Below are 15,202 nucleotides of genomic sequence, written 5' to 3' on the forward strand. Positions count from 1 at the left end.
AAACGACAGATGTTGGCAAGGATGCAGAGAAAGGGGAACCCTCCTACACTGTTGGTGGGAAAGCAGGCTGGTGCAACCACTCTGGAAAACAGTATGGAGGTTCCTCAAAAAGTTGAAAATAGAGCTACCATACAACCCAGCAATTGCACTATTGTGTATTTACCCCAAAGATACAAATGTAGTGATCCGAAGGGGTACGTGCACCCCGATGTTTATAGAAACAATGCCCACAATAGCCAAACTATGGAAAGAGCCAAGACGTCCATCAACAGAAGAATGGATAAAGAAGATGTGGTATATATATATATATATATATATATATATATATATATATACACACAGACACACAGACACACACACACACACACACACACACACACACACACACAATGGAATATTATGCAGCCATCAAAAAGGAAAAAAAAGAAATCTTGCCATTTGCAACGATGTGGATAGAACTAGAGGGTATTATGCTAAGCGAAATAAGTCAAACAGAGAAAGACATGTATCATATGATCTCACTGATATGAGGAATTCTTAATCTCAGGAAACAAACTGAGGGTTGCTGGTTTGGTGGGGGGTGGAGGGATGGGGTGGCTGGGTCATGGACATTGGGGAGGGTATTGCTATGGTGAGTACTGTGGATTGTGTAAGACTGATGAATCACAGACCTGTACCTCTGAAACAAATACTACATTATATGTTAAAAAAAGAGAGAGAGAAGATAGTAGGAAGGGAAAAACGAAGGGGGGGAAATCGGAAGGAGAGATGAACCATGAGAGACTATGGACTCTGAGAAACAAACTGAGGGTTCTAGAGGGGAGAGGGGTGAGGGGATGGGTCAGCCTGGTGATGGGTATTAAACAGGGCATGTATTGAATGGAGCACTGGGCGTTATACTCAAACAATGAATCATGGAATACTACATCAAAAACTAATGATGTAATGTATGGTGATTAACATAACATAATAAAATAAAATTTAAAATAATAGTATATAAAAACAAATTTGCTCACCTGGTGTCTCCACCAATTAAGGAGAACCCAGGTTATGAAAAACAAAAACAAAAAACTCAACAAAGCATTTCCTATTTTTCTGTAGTTCTTGTTTTCTTTTGCAGAGGTATAAACCAGACTGCTTGCTTGGAAACATTTTGGAGAAATTAGATTTAGGTTAAATTTTGTGAAAATCACTCTTTCCAAGTAAACTACAGTGGACCAGGTGTTATTCAAGCTCAGAGTTAGAGCAGACTATAGCTTCTGACTTCGGCAGACTCCAAGTAGGTTGCAAAAAAACATTTAGCCTATGTATCAGCACTGTGAGAATGTCTTTTTCTCTTCCTTTCCATTTAAGGGTAGTGTCTACTTTGGCATTAGTGTGGCCAAATTACATTTTTCCAGTTATGTAAGAAGTTACACATAGAAAGTTGGCTTAAACGGCTCTGTTTCATTTTAGTGTTATTTCAGCTTCCTGTCTCTATGGTTTCCTCAACAATTGCTGCTCGGCTGGCCTGCTCCTAAATCTAGCTCAAGGGGTGCCACCCTGCCCAGTCTTTGTTTCCTCTGCCACAAATTGTACCAGTTGTGCTGGCATCCTTGGGCTGGCCATACACAGCCAACTGACCCCATTGCTGGCTCTTCTCCATCTGAGGTCCAACTCACAGAACACCTTCTATGCCTATTTGATATATTGAGTGTAGAGTTGAGAGCAGCTATATGCAGCAACCTCACAGGACAGAAGAGACATAGGAATGCTGCTAAGGGAGGAGCACGGTGTCAAAAGGAGAGGAAACCTGACCAGGACATGGGAGTGGAAAAACACGAGACCAGAGAGACACATAAAATAGAGTCAGAGACAGAAGGAGAAAATTCATTAGCAGCACGTTGAATCAGACACAATTTTTAACAGTATTATTTTTAGATAAAAATGACCTAGAAATAAAAAAAAATAGGATTCTAAATTGATTGAATTGTTTAAAATTAAGACTTAATCAAGTCATATTCTTAAACCATATACTATTTATGCCTAGTTACTTTGCAGGACAGTAGTATACATTGTTAAATGTCAAAGGGACATTTCTGAGTGAGATTTGCTGATTACAATAGTAAATCCATTCTGTCTCTATGCTCAGTCTTCATGGCTTCAATGTCTGCTTCTTTGAACTGATTCATAAAGTATGACTCTACCTAACTGAGAGAAAATCTGATTTCACTACAAAACCACAGGGAGAGTACCAATTCAGAGATGAAGAATCTTATAATCCAGTTCATAAAAGAAGAATGCAAAAAACTTTAAGTAGAAGGGAATAGTTGAGCCAAAAAAAAAAGAAAAAAGAAAAAAGAAAAAAAATTGGTTTCAGTTTTAGTTCAAGTTTGCAAACAGTAGAATTTGTTAGTCACTTCAGGTATTTGGTTTCTACAAATGTCAAATCCTTTTATTTCCATTCTTTGCTTCCACAAAGATACCTATAATAAAAGACAAGGATTATGATAATCCATTTTAATACTATCTACAATAATAGGAATCTTTTTACCCCAGCAACCCAAAGTTTTCTACCTGGAAAAAAATACTATAAAAAATCAGAAGCACTATAGCTGAGAAGGAGGTAGATGACAAGTAACAAAAGAGCAAAGACCACTTGAAAATACTTTTTACGCATACTTTTCATCATTTCAGCTGTAAGAAAGCCTGTATTTTCTAACCCCTTTGATTAAGCTATGCTCATTTCTTTCTAGTCATTCCTACCTTCCAATGGTCACCATTTCATTTGTTAAGAAAATAAAAAAATGTAACTTAAATAATGCATAAAAAGTTTTTCATAAATGTAGAGTTCCATTAATCCAAAACTATAAGAAAATAATAAATTTATTACATTTCAAGGTATAATAAATGCCTTTAAGATTGCTATGTCTTCTTCTCCAGAGAAGACATACAAATGGCTAACAGACACATGAAAAAATGTTCAACATCACTAGCCATCAGGGAAATACAAATCAAAACCACAATGAGATACCACCTTACACCAGTTAGAATGGCAAAAATTAATAAGACAGGAAACAACAAATGTTGGCGAGATGTAGCGAAAGAGGAACTCTCTTACACTGTTGGTGTAATGCAAGCTGGTGCAGCCACGCTGGAAAACAGTATGGAGTTTCCTCAAGATGTTAAAAATAGAGTTACTCTACAACCCAGCAATTGCACTACTAGGTATTTACCCCAAAGATATAGATGTAGTAAAAAAAGGGGGGCATATGCACCCCAATGTTCATAGCAGAAATGTCCACAATACCCAAACTGTGGAAGGAGCCTAGATGTCCTTCAACAGATGAATGGAAAAAGAAGATGTGGTTCATATATACAATGGAATATTACTCAGCCATCAGAAAGGATGAATACTCACCATTTGCATTGACATGGATGGAACTGGAGGGGATTATGCTAAGTGAAATAAGTCAATCAGAGAAAGACAATTATCATATGGTTTCACTCATATGTGGAATATAAGGAATAGTGCAGAGAACCATAGGGGAAGGGAGGGAAAACTGAATGGGAAGAAAACAAAGAGGGAGACAAACCATGAGAGACTCTGGAATCTGGGAAACAAACTGACTCTTAGAAGGGAAGGGGTGGGGGGGGTGATGGGGTAACCAGGTGATGGGTATTGAGGAGGGCACATGTTGTGATGAGCACTGGGTATTATATGCAACTAATGAATCGTTGAACACTACTTCAAAAACTAATGATGTACTATATGTTGGCTAATTGAACATAATAAAATTTTTTTAATTAAAAAAAAGATTGCTGTTTCTTAATTCTTGTTATGTCCTGGTATGCTTCGTGTGCATGTGTAGTTACATGCGTATGTACATGCGTACGTGTATGTGTATACTTTAATTTTATTCTTTAAAGCATAAATTCATATAAAATACATACTTAATTTAAAGAACACATCCATGTATATGGTTGAAATAATGATGCATAAAGAACATATGCATATAATGTAGCAAATGTAAGTATTATGGCATTACCAATGCACTGAATATTTTATAAATATAACGAAGCTGGCAGAACTTAAATGATGCTGATCACAGAACCCATCCTGACCCAACCTTCTGAATAAAAGTATTCCTAATTTATTTCAAAGCAATTCCTTTGACCCCACTTTCCAAAGACTGGTCCAAGGTGTTTATGTGTGATAAGCCATGGCCAGGCTGGCTGCACTAAATTCTGTGTAGGCCTGATAATGTAGTAAGAAATACAGCTTGGAACAACACACCTGAATTCTCTTAAATGGTAATAGGTAGAAACCACCCTGACTTAAAATAGTATAAATCCAACTGGCTTGGCAGATACCTCACTCTGCACAAGTTTCAGACACCACCAAACTCTGGATGTGTAAACTTCAAGAAAAGCAAAGGAAAATACTGAGACCTAATACTCTTGAAGTATATTTTATGCATATCTTCTTCACTGGGTGTACGTATGAGTAAAGCAAACTAAAAGGGACATAAACCAAATCCTATATATTGTTGTTGCCATTTCTCAAACATGAAACTGATGATTTGATCTGGCCCTGCTCTTGTTGGAATCAACATGAATAAGCATAGAACAAGAAAGGACTGAAATAAGGCTGAGACCACCAGGCTTCCTGGATATCTGACTACCTCTAGGATCAGGGTCACTTGATCTGTGGAATCTAAGAGAAAACTTCTGAGAAGACAGGTTATTTAAGAAGTAGCCTGTTAAAAAAAAAAAAAAAAAAAAAAAGAAGTAGCCTGTTAAGACAGAAGATTTGCCAGCTCTGCCAAATCCTTCCCTTAAGTCATTACCTATCATCTCAATGCTATTAAATTGTGATCATCTTGAAGGATTTTCTGGAGAGTGTAAGTTGGAACACCCAAGCCTAACTAAGGCAAGCCTGTTATGGAGGTTTGGGGCCAGGGTCTGGATGCAGGGATGATTGTGGATGTAAAGGGAATCTTTCCCATAGAATTCCTCAGTTCCGGTGGGATTCATACAAATGCCCATGGATCTGGCAGCCCAGAATGTCAGGCCTTCTGGCCACAGGTTTATTATCCTTTCCACTCTCTGGCTTCTCTTCTTGGAGGGTTCTGGGTAGGGGTTCTCAGAAGCAGTAGCAATCTCCCTCATAGGTTCACCCCTGGACCACAGTTACAACTAATGTCTCACTCCTAGTTAGACCTAACAGGTAACCCAAACTAATGTGGGTTCCATTTCAAGATGGCAATGTAGGAGGATCTTGAACTGACCTCCTTCCATGAACACACCAGAATTACAGCTACGTAAGGAAAAATTTCCTCTGAAAGAAACCCCAAAAGTAACTGAGCAATTCCTATATGTCAGGTAAATGAGAAAAAACCTACATCAATATTGTAGTAGAAACAGAGACATGATCTCACTGTAAACCCCACCCCCAGTGTGGCAACCCACTATCCGGGGAGAACTCAAAATTCCAAGCTGCTCTCAGAGAAGTGAAGGGTTTGAACCCCATGTCTGAAACCCCAACTTTTGAGATCTGTGCCTGAGAAATGAGACCCAAAATATCTGGCTTTGAAAGCCAATGGGGCTTGCATCTGTGAGACCCACAAAACTATAGTAACTGAGAAACAGTTCTTAAAGGGCCACAGGCTCATCTGGCTAGCTCCCAGACCCCGGTGCAGAGGCAGCTGACTGAAACACACCTGAAAGAGTCCTGTTTGCTTATCTTAAAGCTCAAGCCTGAGGAACAAGGCATCTAACTTAAAACACAACTAGGGGCCTAGTGAAATATTCTCCAAAGACAGAGACCAGCAGGTACCATCTTTGCTCTCTCCCTCTGCCTCACTCCAGGTCACCGGTATCTCCTGGGAAGGAGCTTGTACACACTTCTGGTGCCCTGGTTTCTACAGCTGCCACCCGGGGATGCCCCTTGATTGGCTGGCTCTGGTGGCCTTTCATACGTCTCACAGAACTATAACAAATGGAGAAAGCCTTCTTAACTAGCCACCTCCCCGAGCAGAGAAGCAAGAGACTGAAATGCCCCATTTTTCTGTGAAAGGGGTCTATTAGCTTACTTTCACAGCTGCTGCCTGAGGGGCAGGCTTCTAATTAAACACACATCTAAGGGCCAACTATAATCTTTTCCAGAGACCTTGGAGGGAGGGCTCTCCCTGTGCCTCATTCCTTGACATCAGTCTTGGCAATGATTTTTTGGATTTGACACCAAAGAAAAGGCAACAAAAGCAAAAGTAAACAAGTGGGACTACATCAAACTAAAAAGCTTCTGCACAGCAAAGGAAACCATCAAAAAAATGAAAAGACAACCTACTGAATGGGAGAAAATATTCACAAATCACCTATCTGTTAAGGGGCTAATATCCAAAGTACATAAAGAACTCATACAACTCAATAACCAAAAAAACAAGCATCTGACTAAAAAGGCAGAGGATCTGAATAGACAGTTTTTCAGAGAAGATATATAAGTGGCCAACAGGTGTTTGGAAAAGTACTCAACATCACTAACCATCAGGGAAATGCAAACCAAAGCCACAGTGAGATATGGCTATTATCAGAAAAGAAAAGAAAGAACAAATGTTGGTAATAACATGAAAAATAAGTAACAGGAAAGCATTGTTGGTGGGAATGTAGACTGGTGCAGCCACTATGGAAAACAGTACGGAAGTTCCTCAGATAATTACAAAACAACTACCATATGATCCAGCAATTCCACTTCTGGGTATTTATCCAATGGAAACAAAAATACTAACTCAAAAAGACATCTGTACCCTCATGTTCATTACAGCTTTATGTTCAATAGACAAGATATGGCAAAGATCTAAGTCTCCATCAATGGCATGTGTGTGCATCCACGCACACACACATGACTATTATTCCATTATTAAAAAAAAAAAAAAGGGAAATCCTGCCATTTGTGACAACATGAATGGACTGAGGGCATTATGCTAAGTGAAATAAGTCAGACAGAGAAAAACACCTACCATATGATCTCACTTATATGTGAAATCTAAAAAAGAAAAAAAAAGTGATTGCCAGATGTAGAGGGTAGGGGAGTGAAATGGGCAAAGGTGATCAAAAAGTACAAATTTTAAGTTATAAAATAAGTCCTGAGGATGTTATGTGCAGTATGGTAACTATAGCTAATGATACTACATTGTGTTTTTGAAAGTTGCTTAGATGGTAGACCTTTAAAAGTTCTCACCACAAGGAAAAAAATGTGTAACTATGTATGGCAATAGGTATTAACTAAACTTATTGTGGTTTTCATTTTGCAATATATACATACATCAAATTATTATGTTGTATTCCTGAAATTAATGTTACATGTCAATTATATTGCAATAAAGAAAAAAATTAATGTGGACGAGATAATATGATAATCAATGTGATAGTCAAGAATACCCACTCCAGGGGATGGGAGGGAACAGCATGTCTTGGTAAGCCCCACCTCGTCCTTCTGCCACAGATGCTAGGCCCTATTCCAAACTTGTTGGCTATTCTACTGCATCACAAGTAGGGAATCTTCAGAAAGGAGTTCCAGGCCCTTTCAGCACAGAAGAAACACCTTACTAAAGGACACAAGGAAAAAATGGATTCAGGTCACCAGCTCTAGAGTAGAGAGAGACTGTGCTAGTTTACTCTCTATGAAAAAGCAAGTCCCAGGTTTATAGGGGGGCTCCATCCAATGTCTTGTAGTGCTTATGGTCCTATTGGTACTTTGTGAAGCGCCTGGCAATGCTAACTTCGGATGAACTTCATCAGGGATGATGGGGAAGGAGTAGCATAGAGTCACAGAAATGTCAGGTATGAACCAGATCCTGCCTGGTTTGTGTATGTAGTAGCTGAGAAAACCTCTGCATTTAGTAGTGATAGAATGCAGCAGTATGTTGTGCTTGTGAACCAGATGATCCCAGTTCTACTGGATATCTTAGAAAGCTCAGACTCAGTCCTCTTCCCCTTCTGCCTAAAAGCTGCTTAGCACTGATGAGATCTTAACCAATGGTCCCACTACCAAGCTGCAGAAATGAGTGTTAAGGACAAAGTGTGGCAGACTCAAGGGTGGGCTTCATAAATCACTCAGGATCCCCAGATGAAAGGACATTTGTATAGCTGGTTAAAAAGGCAGTTGAGAACTTTGGACCCAACACACATGGTACTTAGTTCTGGCCAGGTTTGGCAGAGAACAGGGTATGCCAGTGTGCTGAACTGGTGGGAAGGAATATTAAAGAAAATAGTCTCCAAACTTGGGGTGGGGGGGAATCTCTATAAAGAAAGTATATTTTTTTATGAAATTTATATGAAAGTAAATGGGAGAGATAAATTATTCTCAAGAGAAATGACCTTATAAAGTCTGAATAACTTAAGCTTAAAGAACTGTTCTTAATGGAGGCTAGTAAAATGAAGAGCTACCAAAATGAAAGCATGCACATGGACCAAAATCCACTAAATGCCACTCTTTTAAATTTTTAATAGCCAAGCCCTCATTGTCATTTGTACCAGTCTTTAAATCTCGAACAGATTTTTGGTCTATTTTCCACTTTAGACAGATGAAACATGAGTATATAGATTGTTCAGAGTTTTTTGTGAAGGTTCTTTTTTCATTAACTGGTTTGGCGTTTTTAGATGTTTATTAAAACTATATATTTATTATTTTGTATTATATGGACACTACCTCACTTGACATTAAATTTTTTTCTAAACTGACATATTCACTGTATCGTATAGACACTCTCTCTCTTTCATTAAAGAATAAGGTCTGGCCAATAGCTTATGATAAAGATGGAAAAAGGGGAAAAGCTAGAATCAAATCTACAAAATTAACTTAAGAATCCTATGCAAATACTACCACAAACACCAGGGGGTCTATTTAGTTTGATAACATCACCTATATCACGTCTCTTTTCTATGAAATGAGGAAAGAAAGGATAAAATAATTTCACATTGATTTTAACCTATCAACAAATTCATAAGAACTGAAGAAGTGTAACCTATCTCTATACAAGCATGAAGAGTGATTGTACTTTATTCCAATAAGAACCCAATTTTAAAAAGCATCAGTAAAAATCTCATTATTTTATAGTTCATCAACAATGGTAAGAGACAAAAATAAATGGGAAATAATTTTATTTCATCATTCTAAATGAATGCAAATCCCTTATGAAGAGACCAAGGAAAAGTTCATACTCCAGTGTAAAATTCATAGGGTTTTGAAATAAATGCTTCATTCTATCTGAAGCACATTAAGTTTTCTCTTCCTCATTACTGTCTCTAGTGAAGCAATTCTGATTTTTGTGCATTTCACTATTAATGTGCATAGCATTCTGAAATAAACTGACAATATCTACAGAGAAACAGATATCAATCTACTAGTTGATAAAAGCAGGCAGATATAAAGCCTTTCATACTTAGTGTTTCCATGGAAACCACTCTCAATATACACTCATTCAACATGCAGACTTTGAAGGAATTGTATCATCTCTGTGCATTTGAGAGGAAAGCAAATAAGAGGTGTAAGTTAAAAACTCTAGAATGAAACATTACTTCCATGACAATGAAGAGTATTGAAAGAACTGGCTAACTATATTGATTTGATTGAACACAAGCAAGATGATGTTTTAAAAAAGAGGAAACTAGAATAAATATGCCTTAGGGAAACTTGTTAGTGAAATATTTCACAAGGGAATGCCCTTGTAAACAATACTAAAATGACAGCACAAAGAGGGCTGAGACAAGAAAGCAAAATAAAATAACAGCAACAAATAAAGAACTGAAACTACAGAAAAACAGAGACAATGGATTAAGGAAGCAAATCTGCATACTAGAATTTATTAATATTTATTTATAGCAACACTACTATAAAGAAAATTGGCCAATGTGGTCAATTCCAAAAATCAGTGGCAGCTATAAGACTTTTAAGTTAGTCATTTTTCCCTTCCTACTATCCTTTTTTTTTAATAATTACTTTAAGAAACTTTATTTTTTAATGTGTATATTTTGGCATACAGACTTCACCTCTGGTGTAAAATCAGTTTGAATATTTTACTAAGTAAGGAAAGCCTAATGTGTTTTTGATTAAAGAATTATGTTTTGGTACAATTGTGATTCCTAATATATCATTATTTTTATCTATTCTTTGGAAAACAGCAGTAGGCACTTACTAATAAATTGATTAAGAAGATTATGTTAAAAAAAGACTTTTAAGTTAGTCAAAACAGTTGATTGCACTACCCTACACTGAAAGTATTTGATGTCTAGCCTCTCTGGTGCACTCACTAAGCATCCACTATTATTATTCATTTATGAAAAGTATAAGGGCTTCTGAAATACTCTGAATACTAAGATATGCATAAATATGGGAGGCTTTCTAAATATAATTTCTATATATTCTAGATATAATTTAATTGGAATACTTTATTGTGCTTTCATTTTTTAATGTTTGAAATTAACATTTTTAATACTTAACATGTCTAATGTTCAAAGACACGCATATGCATACACATTTCCTTCTTATTGGACATCTGAGAATACACACACAGGCACACCACTTAAAAATGTCATGGTTCTACTATCACTTCTAATCCTCCAAGGAGAACCCTTCAGAACGAAGTAATTCACCTTCATACCTCCTGCCTCATCACAGCAACATTCTAGTAACTAATATACTTCCAGTCACTATGTATTTTGTCTTCTTCCACATGCTTCCAAAGTACATTTCATTTTAAGTGTATAAATTATGGATAAGATGTCTCTTTTTGGTCATAGATGCATCTTTATCATAAAGTAGCTCTATTACTGAAGCCCATGTCAAGACTTCAAATGAAGTTTGTGCTGACTTTATTTTCAGAGAAAACCGACCTGCCTCTTCCTTTCATAGCTGAGGCATTGTCATATGAATGTTAATGCTTTTTCTTCTTAAACTAATAAAGCTTGAAATGCACACACTGATGGAATAAGTGTTATTGTGTCAGTGAGGGTTTAGGCCAATGTGTTATCCTTTCCACAGTAAGGATCTAAGAATTTAATTCATGAATGTTGGATCTATGATGTTCAAGGATATTTAAATTCAAAATAAGCTGTCCTCTAAGGAGTAAATATATGTTTATAACCTCATTATGTCTTGGCTCATCTATAATATGACCTCATTACTGTAAACCAAAGAAAACTGTAAAATGAAGTGATAATGACAAATTATTATTTCCTAAAATAAAAAAGATCATTCAGCTAAAAAGTGATAGTGCTAGGATTTAAACAAATTAGGAGAAAATGGTATCTTTGGTGTATTAACATGATAAGTATAGGTCATTTTGGCAATTAATGCTACAATTCCCCTTTTAAAAGATTTAGAAATTCTCTAACAATAACGTCAACCAATATCTGTACTTTATTTGAACAAATACGCTTTCGTAAGTGTTTAGGTCAGTGTTACAAAAGGGGGCACTAGTAAGTGACACCTTGGAGATTCAAATTTAGATCTTTTCCCTAGACTTGAGACAATACCCAGCACCTAAATCCAGATCCATTCAATGATCATGTGGTTAAACTTTGGAGTTTAATTCTTCTGGCCTTCAGTGTCCTTATGAATAAAAGAATTAAGTGATCACTAAGCTCCATATAGTGTTTTGAAATTAAAACGTATTCTTTAAGTCTGATTAGACACAATAAAAGATTCATGAGATAGGAAATTATGTGTTTTAAATGGAGGCTAGTGATTTGCAAAACAGAGCTTTACCTATAGAACCAAGCAAATTTTGCAATATGACAAGTAAAGCATTATGTGCATGTTTCTTTTCTCATAATATGTGCCATTCAAACTCACAGGCCCCCTAGGAAGATCAGTATCAAAATGAAAAAAGGAATATAAATATATTTGTAAACTCTTATAAAAATATGTAATTTTATCCTAACCTCATTTTGTTTTATAACCTTTTGTTATATAATGCTTTATAACAGCTTTATTGAGATATAATTCATATGCCATAAAATTCACTTTCAATGTGTACAAATCAATGGTTTTTCGTAGATTCATAGAATTTTGCAACCTAATTTTAGACTATTTTCATCACCCTCAAAATAACCCTTCCACCCATTAGCAGATTCTTACCTCCCCCAACCCCTGGTAACCACTAATCTATCTTTTGTTTCTCTGGATTACCTACTCTGGTCATTTCAAATCAATGGAGTAAGTACACCTCTTGTGACTTTCTTCTTTCACTTGGCATAAGGTTCCCAAGGTTCATCCATGCTGCAGCATAAACAGTATGTGATTCCTTTATATTACCTAATAATATTCCACTGTATAGATATACCAAATTTTATTTATCCATTCATCAGTTGGACTTTTAGGTTGTTTTCACTTTTTGGTTATATGAACAACACTGCTATGAACACTTAAGATTTTAAATGGATGTACATCTTCATTTCTCTCGGATACATTTATGTATCTAGGAGTAAGATTGCTGCATTACACGATAAATCTAGGTTTAACATTTTTAGGAACTTCCAAACGGTTTTCCAAAGTGGGATTAGCCATTTCATAATCCCAGTAGCAATGTATGAAGATTCCAATTTCTCCACATCTTTGTCAACACTTAATTATCTTTTTAATCTTAGTAATCCTAGTGGTTTGAAATGGTATTTCATTGTAATAGTTTTCCCTAATGACTAACAATATTGAGCATCTTTTCATATGTTTGTGAACCATATATTTTCTTTGAAGTAGTATCTATACAAATCCTTTGCCCATTTTTAAACTGGGTTATCTTTTTATTGTTGAGTTGTAGGAGTTCCTTATATATTCCAAACACTAGACCTTAACAGATATGATTTCCACATTTTTCCCATTCTTTGTGCTGTATTTTCACTTTATTGATGGCATAATTCGAGGCAAATATATTTGCATATACAAAAGTCCAATGTTTCAATTTCCCTTTCATTGCTTGTGCTTTTGGTATCATATCTAAGATTCCATGGCCTAACTCAAAGTCATGAAAGTTTACTCATGTCTTCTTCTATCACTGTAGTAAGTTTTCAAGTTAGGAAGTTGAATCTTCCAACATTGTTTTCTTTTCCAGGATTATCTGGCTATTCTGAGTCTCTTGCATTTCTATATGAATCTTAAGTCCAGCTTAAGATTTTGAAAGGGATTGTGTTAAATTTGTAGATTAATTTGGGGAGAATTACCATCTTAAAATGTTGTCTTCCAATCCGAGATCATGGGATATCTTTACATTTATTTAGGTTTTCATTCATTTCTTCTCAACAATGTCTTATAGTTTTCAATGTACAATTCTTGCATTTCTTAGTTCAACACTTAAGAATAAATTTAATAATTTATGATATTACATTAAATGGAATTATTTTAATTTCACTTAATGTTCATTGCCATTGTAATTTTTTTCAAGTTTTTCTTTAAATTCCAGTTAGTTAAAATATGGTGCAATATTAGTTTCAGGTGTAGAATTTAGTGATTCATCCATTGCCAGTGTAATTTTTAAACAATCATTGTAAGGGCACTGCTTTGGAAGAATACACAGCTAGGTTTCTCCTTCCTTTCAAAAAAAAAAAGATTTTATTTATTTGTCAGTCAGAGAAAGAGAATGCAAGCAAGGGGAGTGGTAGGCAGAGGGAGAAGCAGGCTCCCTGCTCAGCAGGGACTGGGACTCGATCCCAGGACCCTGGGATCATGACCTGAGCCAAAGGCAGATGTTCAACCAACTGAGCCACGCAGGCGTCCCTAGGCTTATACTTTTGCACTTGAAGTTGTATTATAAATATTTGATATGAAGGAGAAGGAAGGCAAAGAAATTTCTTTGTAATTAAGTAGATATTTTTATGCTCTGTTCTTTATTTTTACTCTTTTTTTAAGACACAGAACAACATAGAAAAGGAGAGATATCATTGGAAAATGATCCCAACCAAGAAGAACTGCTCAACTCTGACATCACTGATTCTGTATACTTTATAGAAAAGGTCCTTGACTCTCTGGGCTCAGACCTAGTTTGCGGCGACATGGCTAAACGCACCAAGGTCTGAATCATGGGTAAATATGGGACCCGTTATGGTGCCCCCTTCAGGAAAATGAAGAAGATTGAAATAAGCCAGCACGCCAAGTACACTTGCTCCTTCTGTGGCAAAATCAAGATGAAAAGACGAGCTGTGGGGTCTGGCATTGTGGCTCCTGCATGAAAACCATCGCTGGTGGCGCCTGGACCTACAACATCACTTCTGCTGTCACGGTAAAATCTGCCATCAGAGGACTGAAGGAGTTGAAAGACCAGTAGAAGATTCACCATTTGAAACATTGCTAGCCTATAATAAATGGGTTAATTTATGTAACAAAAAAGAAAGAAAAGAAAATGTACTTGACACTGGTTATCCGAGTCAAACGGAATACACTTAGAAACACAAATGTGGAGAGAAGCAAGACTACAGGACAATACTCTACTTTCAGCCCCATGCCTATGTAAAGCTTTTGTCAATCTGCCTAATAGAACATGTTGTTTCTGGGTCAAAGACTGTGGAGTGGCTAACCCTGCTTTGTTATTTTGTTCCTTAAAAATCCCCAGATGTATTCAGGGTCATGTCAAAGTTATGCATGTCCACCCAAAAGTGAAAAATTTAGGACAAGAGTTAGTTTTTTGAGCATCACCAGGTGAACAGTCTTGCTTTATTTTTTTCATATCTTTTCCATCAGCCTCTGTGATGACTGAAAATGACAAAAAAGAGAGAGCAAAAGCAAATGTCAGCCAAAGGACAGTTGAGGGGAGTAAGTCAAATGTTCTTTGCTAAAAGGCCTTTAAAATGCCGCAATTACAAGGAGTGAGAGATGAGTTATGACTCAGTATTTGTACCATGGATCTAACAGCACTTTGAACATATTTATTAACAATGAAGGAAAAGGAGATTCAATAAAGATAAAGGCTGTCTAATAGCTGACAGTTTTGCCATTCCCCTGTGTCTTTTAGTCTTTGGATTTTTTTCACATTATTCTTCCTAAATAAAGCAAAGAAGTAAAGGAAGTATATGATTTGTATGGGTGTGTATATAGATACATACACATCATACAAATATTATCTCAACTCATCATCGACTGTTTCGTATCTGTTTTACTATTAACTATATTTTCCTAAATCTTTCAGGAAAAGTGATTCTCTAGATAGACATAAATTTTATCCTGGAGTTTAAG

General features: G+C 36.3%; 1 pseudogene; it reads left to right on the forward strand.

Moving 5' to 3' along the window:
- The window catches only part of LOC113909850, a 59,840-nt pseudogene extending 45,226 nt beyond the window's left edge, over positions 1 to 14,614 (forward strand).
- The last annotated feature ends 588 nt before the right edge of the window (positions 14,615 to 15,202 follow it).

Source organism: Zalophus californianus, chromosome 6 (assembly GCF_009762305.2).
Source record: "Zalophus californianus isolate mZalCal1 chromosome 6, mZalCal1.pri.v2, whole genome shotgun sequence".
Classification (NCBI taxonomy): Eukaryota; Metazoa; Chordata; class Mammalia; order Carnivora; family Otariidae; genus Zalophus; species Zalophus californianus.